Source organism: Lycium barbarum, chromosome 1 (assembly GCF_019175385.1).
Source record: "Lycium barbarum isolate Lr01 chromosome 1, ASM1917538v2, whole genome shotgun sequence".
Taxonomy (NCBI): Eukaryota; Viridiplantae; Streptophyta; class Magnoliopsida; order Solanales; family Solanaceae; genus Lycium; species Lycium barbarum.
Genome location: NC_083337.1, coordinates 62,168,289 through 62,186,584, shown reverse-complemented (window position 1 = coordinate 62,186,584; position 18,296 = coordinate 62,168,289). Strand labels below are relative to the sequence as shown.

Below are 18,296 nucleotides of genomic sequence, written 5' to 3'. Positions count from 1 at the left end.
GCGTCTATAACGCTCTGGTTCTTTTATCATATACATATACGTGTGTCATATACATACATCAGCGTCTATAGCGCTCTGGTTCTTTTATCATATACATATACTTATAACATGCATACAACATGCTCGAGAGTCCAAGAAAACCATGTCCACGTCGGAGTGACGTAAGGTCGGTAGCCTCCGATTATATTATGAAATAATCATGATCGTCATGTCTCACCTTGAAGGAACGAGTATTTTAAGGCGAGACTACCAACGGAAAATAGCCTTACGAGAGAGCATAGAATGAAATCATGGACATTATAACCGCCAATTCATATACTTTGAAGTCTTTTAGAAATTAGTGTCATAGCTAAGGAATAAAATTAAGGTTCAAGAACTAGTATAACACTTTCATGTTCACATTGGATTCTTAGCTCAAGACTCTTAGTCGTGGAATCATTCTTGTCGTACTTATCATAGTCATATTCTCTTTCTCAAACATCATCATTATCATTGTCATCATAGAAGTATCCTCGTTAGCATAGTTACAGTACTTGTCATTCGATGAACGGAATAAGGATCAAAAGTTCTCTTTGGATTCTGCTTCAACTAGATCAAACGGAACAATAAGGAAAATCCGAGGACAATGGGCCCACCTCGGATCAAATGAGGCGGCGTACCAAATTTACATGGCGTTACTTGTGAGGGCTTTTAGGGTCATCGGGTCCTATTTATGCGAGTTCTAGAGGTTTAGGACATTCTTCCAACATTTTGCACACTTTTTAATTCAATTCTACTGATTGAAAAAGGAGAAACTTTAGATGCGGATTCTGGAGGGTAGGAGGGTCCCCGAGGTTCTTATCCAACATATTACGTCTAAGACATGCCATAGAAAGAAGGGTGAAGCATTACATACCTTTTCTGCTTCTTACGCGACTCCAAATTCACGGTCCAAATCCGCCAAAATCTACAAATTGGTCATGTTTACCAAAACTTGATTAGAGCCTTTAGAAGTTGATTCTTTAAAGTAACACTTTGTCTGCCGAAATTTCGGCAGCATTTCCCTTGTAAATACATCGTCCCCAAGAATCTATCTTGGCCAATTTCGATCAACAACAATCCGGGAATTCAACCCGGCCAAACAATCAACAATAGCAACAATTTTTCTAGCAACATTTCAATGTCCAACTCAACCCAATTGAATTCAATTCAATTCAATTCACACAATCTTTCAACAACACAATCAACATATTACTTTACCGAAACCTTCCAATTCAACAACAACCATGCACGTCATCATAATTCATGTACACTTACTTTAACAACAGACTTCATTCTATATCACATAATCCATAACAATCCAAATGCTAAATAAAACTAATTCATCACATTCTACCATCACCACTTCCATGCATACTTCCATAAATTTTTCATTCATTTTTTAATATTCCAATGACAACCAACATGCTACATACACTTCATGCATATTTCTATGAATTCTCATCCTTTTTATACATTATAACAACAAACAACATACTACATAAAATCATTCCAACACAACACAACACCACGCAACACACGGCCAATACCATACATGCACGGCCACACTTCAACATCATTGATTTCATGTTTTTCATGCATTTCTCCATATCGCAACATGTACCAAGCATCCATAACACATAAAGGAAGATTAGTTCTTACCTTTTTCCTTCAACTTCCCACTTGACTATAGCTATGAACTTGCACCAAGGAGGGGATTTCTTGCTCCAACACTTGCACCATGTTAAAGAGGACCTTCAAATTAGTAGGAATACTAGAAGAAATAATTTTTTGGAACAAGATTTCAGGGGGTCAAAATCCCCTAGCCATGGCCGAAACCCTCTCTTTTTCTCCACTCTCCTCATTTTTTTTTCTTCTTTTTGTCTTGAATTAGAAGATAAACTCATATATATATATATATATATATATATATATATATATATATATATATATATATATATATATATATATATATATATATATATATATATATATCTCCAAGCATGTGAGGGGCACATGCCCCTCTCTAGAAATTTCTTGACTTTTCCCACCTTTTTCTTGAAATTAAAGAAAGAAGACTAAGTGTCTTCTTGTGTACACCTTAGTCCCCATTAATTAAAAATGTGCACATATTCCACACAAGTCACATGGCCAACATGGCCTTTCAAGAACCTTCATGAAATTTTTGTGACATTCCCGTCTTGCCCTCCGACTTTCCTTGATATTACCATTTACCATTTTGTGAGTTTCTCTTTTTACCCTTAACCTTTCTCAATATTTCCATACAATAATATTCATAAATAATATCCATAACCAATTTGTACATTAAAATAATTTTTGAAAATGGTCTCGCCCTTAACTTTCCACGATCACTTTGGAATTTCCAAACACACAATATACGGGCTATAACACCGGGTTTGATATATGATATTGACATGCATGATTTACATCTCATAAGGCAAGTGTAATGGTATCTTTGATTGACATACTTGTCTCCTGTAATATCTATCTCAGCGATGATCCTCTTTATTGTATTTCATGCTTTATATACTCAGTATATATCTCGTACTGACCCTCTTTCTTCGGGGGGCTGTGTTTCATGCCCGCAGGTACAGATAGTCGGTTTGGTGACCCTTCAGCATAGGACTTCTACTCAGCTGTCTTGGAGAGCTCCGTTGTTCCGAAGCCTAGACTTTTGGTGCAGATCTTATGATGTATATATATATATATATATATATATATATATATATATAGGAAAACGACGGGGCCCTGTCCCGTCATGTTTCGCTATCGATACTCTTAGAGGTCTGTAGACATATGTGTGGGTTGTGTATAAGTTTGTTCAGCTGTGTCTATACGATGTGCTATGGATATGCTCTTCTGTAGTGGCAGCCTTGTCGGCTTGCGGATCATATTATGTTCTGATCAGTTGTGACTCCCCAGGAGACCGGTTATTTAGATATATGTATATATGATGATGTTATGAACCTTTGGAGTTCTTTTGCAAGTTTCCATATTGATTTTAGCTTCAATTGACTATATCTAACAGGTACGTATACGAGTGTCCAGGTCGGGCACTAGTCATGGCCCACGGGGTTGGGTCGTGACAGCATGTATAGCAAACCTTTGAACCTAGTCGACACTGGCCCTAATGTAACTTCCCACACTAGGAACATCATGGCACAGGTGGCCTAGCCTGACCCGAATCACCCTTGAACTGAGAACCCGATGCCCTAAAACTCTGACTCGGCCCGGAATGAGTAGATCTATGAAATCTCTGGCCTGTAAATCGTGGAGGTGCACTAGCCATAGAATGGCCTGAATGCCTAGAAAACTGTTGTCTTTGCTAGCCTCTAGACTCACTCGTCGGACCCAAAGATCTAGCCCTCTTACTATACCCTTTGTCATGCTCACACTCACTTCTTTGCTGTTGTTGGCTTTCCTCTAAATTCTGGGCATGGGCTTGAATACGTGAAATGTCCATGTTGTCTTGACGGGACGCAGTCAAGCACCTGTCCATCAAATGTGGCCCTAGGCCTCTCACGAATCGGTGCACTCAGTCACCCATGTATGCTACCATGGTTGGAGCATACCTAGCCAAATAGTTGAAGTGGATATTATACTCTAAATCACTCATACTTCCTTGCCTAAGATTTAAGAACTTATCGGCTCTACCTCGCCGAACCTCTGGAGGTAAGTAGTGTCGGAGGAAGGCATCACTTCCTCTACAACCGTTGGCGGTGCTCTTTCAGCCCGCTTTGCTGCCACTGTCTTGCCCTTTTGGGCTGCCATATCTTTTCTCTTTACAGACATTTCTGAAATACATAATACATGGTTAGGGAAAAAGGAATCCTTATATCATAGCTCTATCGCACGATCTTATGAAGAAAGAAGGTCATTCATTCCTAAAATGTCCGCAGCCTCCTGTTTATAAGTGTGGCGTGCAACACACCCATAAACAAGACTCTGCTGGACATGGCTCATAGACACACCCTAGGAAAGAACTGCTCTGATACCACTTTTGTCACGACCAACCGGAGGGCCATGACGGGTACCCGGTGCTAACCCACCCGGGCACCTCTTATCGTACATTCACATTAACATCTAGATGAGCCATATGGATTAATCATACTTTCTATCCATCATTCATGCTAATCTCATTGGGCAACAACGCATTTATATCATTATTAACAACTATACCCATATCAATATACGTAAGCCGACGAGGCTATCAAAATGATATATGAAATATAAGCCGACAAGGCTAAAGATATCTAATCATATACAACTGTCTACGAGCCTCTAAGAAGGATATGTCACATCATACCGGCGGGACAGGACCCCGCCTTGGCCATAGGTATGTACACAAAAGAATAATACCAAAAGTTGTAGCTCCGGATGAAATAGAGCTCCTCTATGCACTCCCTAAACAAGATATCTATGGAAAAAGCCTATCTCCCTTTCCACCTGCGGGCATGACGCAACGTCCACAAGAAAAAGGACGTCACTACGAATAATCTACTGAGTATGTAAAGCATAATCAACATCATAATAGGAGCATAAGTGACAGCATAAGAAATAGCATAGGATGGGAGAATCGGGAGGTAGTAGAGCCATCATCATAATTACTTACTTGTGTTTCATAGGGACTTTCCATTTCTAATGCGTGTTTGTGTACATAAATATATTTGTATACATATATCCATATTCATATTCATATGCATATTTATACCCATAGCATACCTGACCATGAATGTTCAGTGGTTTCACATACCCGGCCATGACATGGCAAGGCGTCATACATACCTGGCCCTACCAAGGCTCAGTGTTATCCGTACTCAACTGCAGTGGTGTGCGCACAATAGGTATCATACCCGGTCATATAAGCTCAGTGTTACATAATAGTGATACATACTTAAATCCGTATACGTACGTGTTCATGAGTATCATCGTCTTCATTGACATCATTATTTTCGTTATATCTATCCTTAGAGGATCAACTATCATATAAAAGAGGCAATAGAATCGTGAACGTATCGAGAATCGTAAGCTTTGGTAATCTTAGAGATAGAGTCATTTGGAAGACATTATGGAATTCCTGAAAGAATATATATATATATATATATATATATATATATATATATATATATATATATATATATATATAGAGAGAGAGAGAGAGAGAGAGAGAGAGAGAGAGAGAGAGAGAGAGAGCAAGGAACCATGCCTTAATGAAAGAAGGGTTGACCTTACATACCTCTTCGTCTTCTTAACTATCTAACGTTCACCGTTGAAGCTTTAATAATCTACATTTAGAAGGATTCATACCATGGTTAAGCCTTAATGATACTCTTCAATTCAAACTAGGATAGAATATGTTCTAATGAAAATTGGGCAGCATTTCCCCTATTTCGTCAACTTCCACTATATCACAAAACAACTGCCAAACATCCATAATACTATCACAATATCATAATCAAGTAATCACATTACATCAACCCTCCAAAATTCATCCTTGTGTTTGATATGAACCCAACAAGCACAAGGCCTTTCACTAGAAGTCAAGCAAGAGAACTTCAGGAGTTGCAAGCCTTGTTCTTGAAAAACGATGCCTTGGAGGAGATTGGAGAGAAGACTTCGTGGATTTACAATGCTTGGGAGTTAGCATTAGAGGAGTTGCAAAGTGGCTAGAAGCGCAAAATGGCTAAAAGTGCAACTATGGGGCTAAGATTGCAATTGGAGGTCATAGTTGCAAGTTGTGGGGTTAGAATGGCAATTGGAGGTCATAATTGCAAGTTATGAGGCTTTGGATGCAATTGAAGACCCATGTGGGTATTTTTGCAAAAGAGCCACTTTAGGGCCTTTTGGTGTAATAGGCATTAGTATAAATAGTTATTTTCATCCATTTGGAAGACTTAGCTCGGATATTGTGTGAATTTATATTTTGAGAGATTTAGTTAATAGATAGTTTGTTTGGTTGATTATTGACTAAGTGTAATTTCTTAGTTGTGCATTGAATTGCAAGTTCCATTGAATTCAAATTAGGTTGCTCATTTGTGGAATCATTTGAGTCCTTTCTTTGAATTCAAATTACTTAGATTCTTAGGGATGAATCAAATTGGGAGGGATTGGGTTTGATATACCCAATTTTGCCCATAGATTTACTATCCTTTGGGTCTAGTATCTATCTCTTCTTTTCCAATTTTTCCAAGTTCCTTGTCACACCCTAATTCCGCTAGGGTGTGATGGGCACCCGACCCTTACCTAGGGCCGAGCGAACCCTCAGACTCTTGCTGCACATAAAATCACGTCAAACTTTTCAAATCAAATGAGATGAAATACATCGTAATTTTTTTTTCAGAAATATTCTTCCACGTAGCTTCCAAGCATAACAAATCTATAATCATACAAAATTCAGTACATAACACAGACCGACATTTCGGCTGACGGAGCCGCTTACAGATTGACAACCAATACCCACGACGCTGTCTGCAAAGTCTCTAACGTAATCCAGAAAGCATAACATACCAACTCTGACTCGGTAGCACTCCGGGAACAAATGGAGCTTGCCATCTGCACTGGAACATCTTCTATACTGTCTTCAACTCACCTGGGAGTACCTACGCGGCATGAAACGCAGCCCCCGAAGAAAGGGGGTCAGTACGAAATATGTACTGAGTATGCAAAGCATAAAGTACAGAAAACGAAGTCATAACCGAAGTAAAATGTACAGAAGGTGAGCACAATAACCAGAATACCAAAGTGTTGCATTTGACGTACAAATCATACATAGGAGGTTCCAGAAGACAAATACGGCAATCAAAATGCCAACATGCTTGCTTTCCTTTGAAAAACATTTCCGTCTCATACACACAGAAAACCAGACACACAATTACCGCGACCAAAAGTCCAGCGGTCACTATCACATAGTGCGGCATACCGCGGTCAGGAGTCCAGCGGTCAATGTCGCACACACCGCGGTCAAGAGTCCAGCGGTCAATGTCGCACACACCGCGGTCAAGAATCCAGTGGCATACCGCGGTCAAGAATCCAGCGGCCAATGTCGCACACACCGCGGTCAAGAATCCAGCGGTCAATAACCAAATTTATTACTTTCCAAACATAAATCACATATGTCAGAATCAGGCATTACACATACATACAACGTGCCCCGGCCCTCGGTGAGGGACTCGGTGATTAGATTCATGTATGCCAAATTCGTATATCAGAAAAATACAGAAGGTAAGTAGCTTATCCAGAATATCAAAATACTCACTTTTATATCATACAAGAATAGCTCAAGTGAGACAAGCGAAGGAAGTTTCGGAACTTGTGGGCCCACCTCGGGTCAAGTCGAGGAGGCGGATATAAATTACAAACAGTGGACTCTATGGAGTCATCCAAGAAAGTTTCAAAGCAATTCGAATACGCTTGTGGAAGTTATGGATGTTTAGACACTTTTCCAACAAAACATAAGAATTATAGTTCAATTACATTGAACGAATAGTATTCAAAATCAAACTCGGGTTTCGATGGACAGAATTGTTCCCGAGGCTCAAGTCTTGACCTAGTATACATAGGACATGCCAAAAGAAGGAAGGATAAAGCCTTACATACCTTTTCCGCTTCTTACGCTACTCCAAATTCAAGTCCCAAACTCTCCAAAATCTACAAATGGTCACATTTACCAAATATTAATTAGAGCTTTTAGGAATTCAATCTTGAATTAACATTTGTCTACAGATATTTCGGCAGCATTTCCCCTGTAAATGCGCCATCCCCGAGAATTCAACTCGGCCAAAAGTACAACAACAAACCCGAGAATGGAACTCGGCCAAATTTACCAACAACATTACCAACAATGATACTAACAAATTCAACGATCAATCCCAAAATATATTCTAACATTAACAACTCTTGTCACACAAGTCAACAGCATTCCATTTGTATTCAATTTAATCGCATATAATCAAGCCAATACCAATGATTCCACATTTAAGTATAAATCCGAAATCATTCTAACATGATTCAAGAGTACTTCAAACAATTCACATAATATTCCAAATAACCCGACCAACATACCACTTCACCCGAAACCGTCCAAATTCAACAAGAACAATAACAACACATTTCCTTCTTTCAAATTCATGAACTACACCAACCATTCACATGCTAACAACATTATTTTCCAAAAATACAAGAAATTGTATTAAAATCACATTAGCTTCTAAAACAGCCCACAACGATTACAACTTCCACTTGAACCATTAAACCTTCATTTTTACCATAGCATCCACAACAACAACAACAAAAATGTCACATAAAACTCATTCACCATGTTCTACAAAAACAGCCCCTACACGGCTCAAACAAAGCTTCAACATCAACCCACACAATTTTTGCATTCAATTCCACATCCACCAATTCATACCAAGATTAATCATTTCCAAAACATGGAAAAAGGGAATGAAATCTTACCTTAGAAGCAAAACTCTTAAAGGAAGCATGTGACCTCTTCAAGTGCAGCCATGGCCGTGAGTTGCCATGGCTATTGTGACCTCCATCTTTTTCCTTCAATTTGCCATGAAATCCCTCAATTTAATTATGTAGAGAGGAAGGGAGAGGGGCTGAATTTTTCTGGAAATTTCTGGAACCTTTTTTTGCTGAAAAATGAAGTTTTTTGTCCCTTTAAAGAAAAGGCCAAAGTCGGTTTACTGTAGCAGGACTGTAGCGGTACTGCTGAAATGCTGTTTCTGCGTCGACAGTTCAGTTTGTAACGTCTATAATTCTCTACTCCGATGTCCTATCAATGAATGGTTTGTTGCATCACAAACTAGACTCGATGAACTTCATTTTAGGCTTTTAAAACACCTTAAAACTCCACATATACTATGAAATATGTGCCTCCAGAGTTGACTAAAATTTCGCCCAGCATTTTTTTTCAAATTTTCGTCGCACTTATTTTCTTCAATTTGCTCGATCTCTAAATATTCCGAAGCTCTCCATTGCTACGGTAAGGTGCATTTCATACTCATGCTCTGAAAACGGGGGGTATAACATCCTCCCCCACTTTAGAACATTCGTCCTCAGATGTTCAACTGGCCTCCTGGGGTCTTATAATACTTTGGGAGGGTCCTTTCTTTCTTTCCAAAATTTTCCAAACTACCAAGCGTTAGTACTTTTATTATGATAATTGTTATTGTCCGCAATATCCTTTGTGCACTTAGCTTGTCGGCCTTTCTTGCTTCACATTCCTTGTCATAACCACTATTCTTTTAGGCCAACTTATTGAAATCGATTTTCAAGCTTCACATATTCCTGTTTTGTCCCATGTTACCATACTTTATCCTTTTCACATGCCTACCTCTAAATTTTCATTCAAATAGTCTTGCATCTTTATCGGTAATTTCTCTCGGGGGTTTCACTCACTGAGATTTCCTTAGTTTTCACCTTTTTCCGACACTTTGATCTCTTTATCTTCCATCTACACTCTTTCCTTCTTTTCCAAATATCATTACGCTAAGACTTTTCCATTCTTAACCTATAGTGAAAATAATATCAATTTATCTTATAACACTTGCGCCATTCCTTTTTTTTTTTGTCATTTAAGCTTCGGTACCCTTACTCGATTGTTGTCTTCTTTACCGTGGCGCCGATTTTTGGAACTCACGTGTCCACCGGCACAAGTACATATGAGATTTCGTATGCATTCACATATACATATATACAATTATTATCAACTAGCCCACAAAATACTTCCAAACGCTATTCAAGCCTACCCTAACTGCAAAGCTGCGATGCACTTTTGTCTCTTCACCAGGCTAATCTGCCTAGTCCTGCGCGACCTCTTATTACATGATTTGGGGCCAGTCGAGGTCTTACAGATTCCGAAATGTTCTCGTAACACGTCTTTCCTTGTACATTTACTATTTCACCCTTTTTGATCCTCAATATTCACCTTTCACTTTCATGTATAATTACCTCCCATCCTAGATCCCCAGATTCCCGATGGTAATGATCACACCTTCATCGCCGTTACTTATAAGTACTCAGGTATCAATATGTTCAGATTTCCACTCGCCATCCGTACATAATAATTTACAGCGGGACTGATTGTCGACTTTCTCTGAATCCTTCGATAGACCTGGTTCCTCTTATACCATTCTTTCCTTTCAAAATCTGTACATAGCAAATATCAACAATGTCTCAAAGAGCATACGGCTATGTATCACATTCTAGCCATCCGGAACTGCCAATTTCAGATAACAGATCCAATATCAATACTTACTGTAGTGACTTTCCATATCGTCATTTACCTCCTTCCGTCATATGAAAGGCTTACATAAGGGATCTCGTTTCCTATGACATGGCTCTATCGCACGATCTATGACAGAAAGAAGGTCAACAATCCCTTAATGCCCCGTAGCCTCCTGTTTATAAATGTGGCGCGCTTCACACCATAAATAGGACTCTACCGGACACGACTTTGCAGACAACCCCTAGGACAGACCTGCTCTGATACCACTTTGTCACACCCTAATTCCGCTAGGGTGTGATGGGCACCCGACCCTTACCTAGGGCCGAGCGAACCCTCAGACTCTTGCTGCACATAAAATGACGTCAAACTTTTCAAATCAAATGAGATGAAATACATCGTAATTTTTTTTTCAGAAATATTCTTCCACGTAGCATCCCAGCATAACAAATCTATAATCATACAAAATTCAGTACATAACACAGACCGACATTTTGGCTGACGGAGCCGCTTACAGACTGACAACCAATACCCACGACGTTGTCTGCAAAGTCTCTAACGTAATCCAGAAAGCATAACATACCAACTCTGACTCGGCAGCACTCCGAGAACAAATGGAGCTTGCCATCTGCACTGGAACATCTTCTATACTATCTTCAACTCACCTGGGAGTACCTGCGCGGCATGAAACGCAGCCCCCAAAGAAAGGGGGTCAGTACGAAATATGTACTGAGTATGCAAAGCATAAAGTACAGAAAACGAAGTCATAACCGAAGTAAAATGTACAGAAGGTGAGCACAATAACCAGAATACCAAAGTGTTGCATTTGACGTACAAATCATACATAGGAGGTTCCGGAAGACAAATACGGCAATCAAAATGCCAACATGCTTGCTTTCCTTTGAAAAACATTTCCGTCTCATACACACAGAAAACCAGACACACAATTACCGCGACCAAAAGTCCAGCAGTAACTATCACATAGTGCAGCATACCGCGGTCAGGAGTCCAGCGGTCAATGTCGCACACACCGCGGTCAAGAATCCAGCGGTCAACATCACAAATGCGGCATACCACGGTCAAGAATCCAGCGGCCAATGTCGCACACACCGCGGTCAAGAATCCAGCGATCAATAACCAAATTTATTACTTTCCAAACATAAACCACATATGTCAGAATCAGGCATTACACATACATACAACGTGCCCCGGCCCTCGGTGAGGGACTCGGTGATTAGATTCATGTATGCCAAAATCGTATATCAGAAAAATACAGAAGGTAAGTAGCTTATCCAGAATATCAAAATACTCACTTTTATATCATACAAGAATAGCTCAAGTGAGATAAGCGAAGGAAGTTTCGGAACTTGTGGGCCCACCTCGGGTCAAGTCGAGGAGGCGGATATAAATTACAAACAGTGGACTCTATGGAGTCATCCAAGAAAGTTTCAAAGCAATTCGAATACGCTTGTGGAAGTTATGGATGTTTAGACACTTTTCCAACAAAACATAAGAATTATAGTTCAATTACATTGAACGAATAGTATTCAAAATCAAACTCGGGTTTCGATGGACAGAATTGTTCCCGAGGATCAAGTCTTGACCTAGTATACATAGGACATGCCAAAAGAAGAAAGGATAAAGCCTTACATACCTTTTCTGCTTTTTACGCTACTCCAAATTCAAGTCCCAAACTCTCCAAAATCTACAAATGGTCACATTTACCAAATATTAATTAGAGCTTTTAGGAATTCAATCTTGAATTAACAATTGTCTACAGAAATTTCGGCAGCATTTCCCCTGTAAATGCGCCATCCCCGAGAATTCAACTCGGCCAAAAGTACAACAACAAACCCGAGAATGGAACTCGGCCAAATTTACCAACAACATTACCAACAACGATACTAACAAATTCAACGATCAATCCCAAAATATATTCTAACATTAACAACTCTTGTCACACAAGTCAACAGCATTCCATTTGTATTCAATTTAATCGCATATAATCAAGCCAATACCAATGATTCCACCTTCAAGTATAAATCTGAAATCATTCTAACATGATTCAAGAGTACTTCAAACAATTCACATAATATTCCAAATAACCCGACCAACATACCACTTCACCCGAAACCGTCCAAATTCAACAAGAACAATAACAACACATTTCCTTCTTTCAAATTCATGAACTACACCAACCATTCACATGCTAACAACATTATTTTCCAAAAATATAAGAAATTGTATTAAAATCACATTAGCTTCTAAAACAGCCCACAACGATTACAACTTCCACTTGAACCATTAAACCTTCATTTTTACCATAGAATCCACAACAACAACAACCAAAATGTCACATAAAACGCATTCACCATGTTCTACAAAAACAGCTCTTACACGGCTCAAACAAAGCCTCAACATCAACCCACACAATTTTTGCATTCAATTCCACATCCACCAATTCATACCAAGATTAATCATTTCCAAAACATGGAAAAAGGGAATGAAATCTTACCTTAGAAGCAAAACTCTTAAAGGAAGCATGTGACCTCTTCAAGTGCAGCCATGGCCGTGAGTTGCCATGGCTATTGTGACCTCCATCTTTTTCCTTCAATTTGCCATGAAATCCCTCAATTTAATTATGTAGAGAGGAAGGGAGAGGGGCTGAATTTTTCTGGAAATTTCTGGAACCTTTTTTTGCTGAAAAATGAAGTTTTTTGTCCCTTTAAAGAAAAGGCCAAAGTCGGTTTACTGTAGCAGGACTGTAGCGGTACTGCTGAAATGCTGTTTCTGCGTCGACAGTTCAGTTTGTAACGTCTATAATTCTCTACTCCGATGTCCTATCAATGAATGGTTTGTTGCATCACAAACTAGACTCGATGAATTTCATTTTAGGCTTTTAAAACACCTTAAAACTCCACATATACTATGAGATATGCGCCTCCAAAGTTGACTAAAATTTCGCCCAGTATTTTTTTTCAAATTTTCGTCGCACTTATTTTCTTCAATTTGCTCGATCTCTAAATATTCCGAAGCTCTCCATTGCTACGGTAAGGTGCATGTCATACTCATGCTCTGAAAACACGGGGTATTACATTCCTTTTATTTTCTTTTGTTTTTTTTGAATACTTAGAGTTTCTTTAGGTTGAATCTTATCAGTATTCAACTCATACCAACAACTTCACACCCATTTTAGCGTATTTTCATATAATGCTTCTTCATCACCATTATTACCTTCCATAATATGATTATATCCATATCATACTAAGAATCGTGACTCAATTTAGTGTACTACTCATAAACATCATAAAAGCTACATTTAACCCTCATTTTCTACTTTCTTCTTTAACCCAAGTCTTTCAACCCCTCAATACTCAAAATAACATGAAAGGATCATAAAACTTACCTTTGATAATGTGAGAGTGGTCTTTTGGTGGAAACACTTCACTTGAGGAGAACCCTGGTTTCAATCCAAAGAAATTTCTTGACTTACATAAACCCTAGAAAGCATTCTTGCACTTGATTTCCACCAACTCTTGATGTTTTACTCTTGATTTCTCTTGGGTTTATGTTAAAATGGTGTGGAGAGTATTCTAGAACTTTCTTGAGGTGTAGATAGAAAATGGGAAATGAAATAAATGAACTTGGGGCTCCCTTTTATAAAATTAAAATCTGTCCCGACGGTATTATACTGACACTTATAAGGTCCGTATAAATTTATACGGTCCGTATAAGTGACGGTGAAATCGTCCCAGTAACAACTCATTTTTGTAACCATTATACGGCATATTATACGATCCGTATAATTTTATACGGTCCGTATAAGTGACCGTATAACTCTATCAGTGATGGACCTTCACTGTAACGGTTATACGGACCGCATAATATTATACGGACCGTATAAGTGGTCGTATAATCCACTTTTCTCCGATCTTGTTCTTGTCGCTTCATTTGATCTCCAATCCTTAGGGAACCTGCTTAACACTTGTTTAAAACATCATTAACAACCTAAGCAGCGTCACAACTCTTTCTCAAGGCATCATTAAGTCAACATTAATTCAGTACTTTACAACGTATACTTCGCCTTTCTTAGTAAACTTTCTTCTCTTTGCTTCAAACGTCTTTGGAATATTAATTAGAATCATTCAATACTACTTCTCACACTGCGTTAATCTATTCACTGTGCAACGACATGAAATTTTCTAAGGTGTAACAGATCTGTACCTGGTTCTTCATCATCTGTATGGCCCCCTAGGCAGGCTTCTCCGAAATCAGCCGATCATGGTAAAGGCATGGGTGGAGTGTCCAGTTCGAGCGGTCCTCAGAGCTGCATTTATATACTGGCTGGTCGACAAGATCTCGAGTCTTCGCCTGACGTTGTTACAGGTATATTATCAGTTTCTTCTCATCATATGTATTCATTGACAAATCCAGGTTCTACATTATCGTATGTTACTCCTTTTATTGCTGGTCAGTTCCGGGTGAAACCCGATTCGATTAAACCTTTTGAGGTGTCTACACCCGTTGTTGATCCATAATTGCTAGATGAGTATAGAAAGATTATGTGGTTATAGTTTGTGATCATCATACTATGGCAGATTTGATTGAGTTAGATATGGTAGACTTAGATATCATTATGGGTATGGACTGGTTGGCCTCTTGTTATGCTAATGTTGATTGTAGAACAAAGATGGTTCAATTCCAGTTTCTAGGAAAGCCAGTACTAGAGTAGAAGGGTTATACTACATCACCGAGAGGTAGGTTTATTTCCTATCTCAAGGCAAGGAAGATGATTGCCAAGGGTTATATTTATCATTTAGTCCGGGTTCAGGATACAAAAGCAAAGCCACCGACTCTTCAATCTATTCCAGTACTTAATGAGTTTCTAGATGTATTCCCTGACGAGCTTCTAGGTCTTCCGCTAGAATAGGAGATTGACTTTTCCATTGACGTATTACCAGATACTAAGCAAATATCCATTCTTCCTTATAAAATGGCGCCTGCTGAGTTAAGGGAATTGAAGGAGCAGTTGAAGGACTTGCTTGAGAAAGGCTTTACCAGGCCTAGTACATCACCGTGGGGAGCACCAGTGTTATTTGTGAGGAAGAAATATGGCTCCTTACGGATGTGTATTGATTATAGACAGCTGAATAAGCTGACAATAAAGAATTAGTATCCACTCTGAGGATTGATGATTTATTTGATCAGTTGCAGGGTGCTAAATGGTTCTCGAAGATCGATTTAAGATTAGGGTATCACTAAGTGAGGGTTAAAGAGAAAGACATTCTGAAGATAGCTTTCAGAACCAGATATGGCCACTTCAAATTTCGTGTAATGTCATTTGGATTGATGAATGCACTGGCAGTATTTATGGATTTGATGAATAGCATGTTCAGGCCTTTCCTAGATCTGTGTGATTGTGTTTATCGATGATATTCTGGTATACTCACGATCAGAGGCAGAGCATACAAACCATTTACTGCTATTCTTAAAGTTCTCCAAGATCGGAAGTTGTATGCAAAGTTCTCTAAATATGAGTTCTGGTTGAACTCTGTGGCTTTTATGGGGCATATTATTTCAACTGACGGTATCAAGGTGGATATGCAGAAGATTGAAGCCGTGAAGAATTAGCCTAGACCCACAACGTGGATGGACGTTCGCAGTTTTTTGGGCTTGGCAGGTTATTATAGGAGATTTATAGAGGGCTTTTCTTCCATTTTGGCACCACTGACAAAGCTGATTCATAAATCAGCTAAGTTCTAATGGACAGAAACTTGTGAGCATAGTTTTCAGGAGTTGAAGAACAGATTGACTTCAGCCCCGGTTCTGACACTTCCGGATAGATCGAAAGGCTATGTCATTTATTGTGATGCTTCAGGTGTTGGGTTAGGTTGTGTGTTAATGCAGCATGGTAAAGTTATAGCATATGTTTCAAGGCAGTTGTGGAAGCACGAGAAGAACTATCCAACACATGATCTAGAGCTAGATGCAGTGATTCATGCATTGAAAATGTGGAGGCACTACTTATATGGTGTCCATGTCGATAACTATATAGACCATAAGAGTCTTCAGTATATCTTCAAGTAGAAGGAGTTAAATTTGCGACAGAGGCGATGGTTAGAGTTACTGAAGGATTATGATGTTAACATTTTATATTATCCCGAAAAGCTGAACATAGTAGCCGATGCCTTTAGCCGCAAATCTATGGGTAGATTGTCTTATGTTTGGCCAGAGAAAAGGGAGTTAGTTCGTGAGCTTCAGCAGTTAGCTAACCTAAGAGTTCGATTGTTGGACTCGGGAGATACTGGGTTACTGTTCAGGACTCAGCGGCCTCATCTTTAATAGTCGATATTAAGGTGCGCCAGTACGAGGATCCTATGTTGGTTCAATATAGAGACACAGCTCCTCAAAAGAAAAAGTCACCATTTGAGATTGGTGAAGATGGAATTATCAGATATTGAGGCAGACTATGTGTTTCTGATATTGCAAGGCTACCTCATCAGATTATGGGAGAGGCTCATTACTCGTGTTATTCTTTTCATCCAGGGACGACAAAGATGTATCATGATATTAAAGAAGTTTACTGGTGGGATGGAACGAAGAAAGACACAGCAGAGTTCGTAGCCCAGTGTCCTAATTGTCAGCAAGTGAAGATTGAGTATCAGAAGCCCGGTGGATTATTGTAGGCTATCGAGATTCCAATGTGGAAATGGGAAGCAATAAATATGGATTTCATTACAGGCTTGCCCCGTTCTCAACAAGTTTGATTCCATATGGGTGATTGTTGATAGATTTACCAAATTAGCCCATTTTCTTCCTGTCAGGACAACTTACTCAACCGAGGATCATGTGAAGCTTTATGTTAAGGAGATAGTACGAATCCATGGTGTTTCGGTATCCATCATCTCCGACAGGGGTGCGCAGTTTACAGTTAACTTTTGGAAGTCCTTTCGGAAGGGTTTGGGGACTCAGGTAAGTCTTAGTATCGCATTCCACCCCAAGATAGACAAGTAGGCTGAGCGTACTATGCATACCCTTGAGGATATGTTACAGGCATGTGTGATAGAATTTGGAGGTATTTTGGATGATCACTTGCCACTTATTGAGTTCGCGTACAATAATAGTTATCATTCCAGTATCCAGATGGCCCTGTATGAAGCTTTATATAGGCAGAAGTGTAGGTCACCTATTAGATGGTTCGAAGTGGGAGAGACTGAGTTAGTAGGGCCAGATCTGATTTAGCAAGCAATGGAAAAAGTCAAGCTTATTCAAGATTGATTGTTGGCAGCTTAGAGTCGGCAAAAGTCTTATGCAAATAATCATGAACGAGACTTAAGGTTTCAAGTGGATGACTGGGTATTCTTGAAGGTGTTTCTTATGAAAGGCATTATGAGGTTTGGTAAGAAGGGTAAACTTCGATACATTCGACCTTATAATATTGTACGTAGAGTGGGCCAGGTGGCCTATGAATTAGACCTACCATCGGACTTAGAGTCAGTACATCCGGTCTTCCATGTATCGAGGCTTCATAAGTGTATTGGAGACCCTTCCAGAATCGTACCTATTGATGATGTTCAGGTCACCGAGAAACTATCGCATAAGAAGGTCCCCATTGCTATTCCAGATAGACAGGTTCGGAGGTTGAGGACTAAAGATGTAGCTCCAGTTAAAGCCCTTTGGAGGAATAAGAATACGGATAAGATGACTTGGGAAGCTGAAGAAGATATGAGATCCAGGTATCTGGACTTAAATCCACTTCCAAAGGAAGTCCAGACAGAGGCACCATAGCCTTCAGGTGCGTATTGTTTCATTTCTTATGATTATTGGTTGTGTGAGGCCATTATTCTTATTGCTTGTTGTGTCCCTGTGTTGCATTGTATATTTGGGGTTGTTGTAACAGATTGGTAGTGGTACATTTATAGGGGAAACTCTGCCGAATATTTTTATAAGACCCCTAAGAGTTAACATTCGAGGACGAATGTTCCTAAGAGGGGAAGGACGTTACACCTCAAAAAGAAAATCA

General features: G+C 39.3%; 1 long non-coding RNA gene across 1 annotated transcript; it reads right to left on the bottom strand.

Moving 5' to 3' along the window:
* Positions 1-6,561: 6,561 nt before the first annotated feature.
* Positions 6,562-8,660, bottom strand: LOC132638640 (uncharacterized). The gene is made up of 3 exons (XR_009581848.1): positions 8,497-8,660; positions 7,636-7,686; positions 6,562-6,638 (listed from the first exon to the last, which is right to left on the bottom strand). It is a non-coding gene; the product is annotated as an uncharacterized LOC132638640 (long non-coding RNA).
* Positions 8,661-18,296: the final 9,636 nt, after the last annotated feature.